This window comes from Trachymyrmex cornetzi, unplaced genomic scaffold (genome assembly GCF_001594075.2).
Source record: "Trachymyrmex cornetzi isolate Tcor2-1 unplaced genomic scaffold, Tcor1.1 scaffold1904, whole genome shotgun sequence".
Taxonomy (NCBI): domain Eukaryota; kingdom Metazoa; phylum Arthropoda; class Insecta; order Hymenoptera; family Formicidae; genus Trachymyrmex; species Trachymyrmex cornetzi.
In genome coordinates, this window is record NW_017296533.1 from 6,856 (window position 1) to 9,377 (window position 2,522).

The following is a 2,522-nucleotide window of genomic DNA, read 5'->3' on the forward strand; positions in this document are numbered from 1 at the left end:
TTCTAAACTATCTTTCTGCACTTTAATGTATTTGTTAAGCTAGTTAGTGCTGTGAAATGCAATTTTGATGTTATTATTGTGCATATGTTTGAATTTATCCGTGAGCCCTGGGATAAAGGGCATCATAAACCAAGATATATTGTTATCAGGATTTATATTATTTTCTTTGTTATTCCGTATTTTAAATTCTCTTTTATGAATGCTATTAATTCTGCTGTTAATAGTGTCAAAAATAAAATCAAGTGGATAGTCATTATATAAAAGCGTATTGATTATAAAATTTATATTTTTCAAATGATATTCTTTGTTAGAAAGCAATAAAGCCCTATCCACCAAATTAAAAATTATTCCTTTTTTTGAGATGTGGGATGGTTGAAAAAAAAGTTAATGAACCTGCCCGAAAAGGTTGGTTTCTGATACCAATCAAACCTTAATTGTTCATCAATGATCATTATCTTAACATCGAGAAAATTAAGAGAGTTATCACCAATCTCTAGAGTAAATTGAAGTCGATCATGAACAGAATTAAAACACTCAAAAAATGAATCTATCATTTGATCTGGAATCGCGGCACACAGATCGTCCACATATCTATAATAAAAAAGAACTTGACTATTAAACATATTAAGAGCTGTTTTTTCTAATTTCTGCATGAGTATTTTTAATCTGCATTACATTGCTGTCTATTTCTCATTATTATTTAATATAGATAATAGCGGTTCAAGTTAGAAATCAGTGCGTCCATGTGTTTAAAATACGACGAAAAGGGACTGTTATCGGAATTTTAATCGCGTTTTTCTCAGAATGATGTTTTCAAAAATGGTGGACACCAGAACTACCACAAAATTAATCCAAATGCTTTGAAATTTGCCTCAGTTATTGTCAATTAAATTATCTGAAGAAATACCTATGATTTTTGCGATAACTTATATACCTTTTTTGTTATCCATATTTTTACGTCGAATTTTTACGTGAAAATTGAACTTTTTTTCACGCATGTACCATTTTCACATTTTTCAATATTTTTTAATTCTATCAGGTATTTCTCTAGCAAATTTAATGCAGATTAAAAATAATTTTTTAATTTTTGGCTGTAGCATACCTTGAATCCGTTCTGTTGTCCATCGTGGAGACTTTCATCCCATGCAGGCTTCCAAAAAACGTGCTGTTACACCGCCATTTTGTTTTTTAGAATTGTAACTTTTATACATTTTGTATATTTTTTTAGAATTATAATTTTTATACATTTGTACAAAATACAAGTAACAAATAGGTATAAAAACATTTTTTGTATCATGTATAGTTTTTTAATAATCACCTCTCAAAGTAAGGTATGATTTTGAGACCTCTTGAGTGAACTAAGCCCTGTTAAAGGAGTACATTTAAGTGGTTGCGATAACCACGCGTGATTCTTTCCATACGGTATCGCATAATTTCAAGTGATTGCCAAATGCGATCGGTTAACATGGGTCGCATTTGACAATGGAACCAGGGCAAGACTCAAATCAGCTAACCACCCTTATAAAAATGTTTCACCGTTTTTAGCCCGTTTTTAGCCCGCGCGAACAGTTAATTTGAGTGGTGAAAACGTGCATTTTACTCAGTGAGTATGACTCCGTTTTTAGGTCGCAAACAGGAACTTTTCCGTAAAAATGAGTGGTTAAAACGGATTGCACTCATGCAGGACACAAGTATATCTGAGTGGTAAAAACGTATACATTACGAGTATTTTTGAGTGGTAAAAACGTAAATTTGAGTGAAAAAATTTATACCAGTGCAAAATACTCATTTAGCACTCGTCACTCACATTGCACGTTTTCACCACTCGAAATTACTCGTCGTAAGGCATAACCGATAGCACGAGAAAATCAGCTCCTGTCGAGATTCGAACCGAGGCCTGGTCTCCAAGTCTGCTCTACGAGGCTGCCACTTTTCCACTGAGCCACACTCCTATATCGATATTCGCTTACTTATGTACCTCTTATATGAAACATTATAATTATTACGAGCTTCCTTTACATGTAAATGAAGCTTGTGGTTATGAACAAAATTAAAAGTAATGAATGATTTAACTGAAAATTAAGTTATAGTAGTTCCTTAAATGTAATGAACATGTACATTAAATTTATGAAATTTAATGTACTTTTAATAAAATTTTATGAAAAGTACATTAAATTTCATAAATTTTCATGAAAAATACATTAAATTTGATGTAATGTCATGAAATTAATTTCAAATTGTGTAACTTAAAATGTAATGAAATTTAAGAACATTTCTAACAGTGTAATTATATTTAATACATTGTGTATGAGTTACATACGTACAGGGTCATCGAAAAGTATCGGACCCCCTTAATATCTTCAGTTAGAATGCATTTTGGAGAAAATGTCCAATAGCAAAGTTGTATGGTTTCAAACGAGGAGTAATATGATGACCTTGACTTTGATCTTGACCATGTCCTTTAAGGTCATTTCAAGGTCAACCTTATTTTTTTAAATAGAACCCCCTACATTTTATTGCAT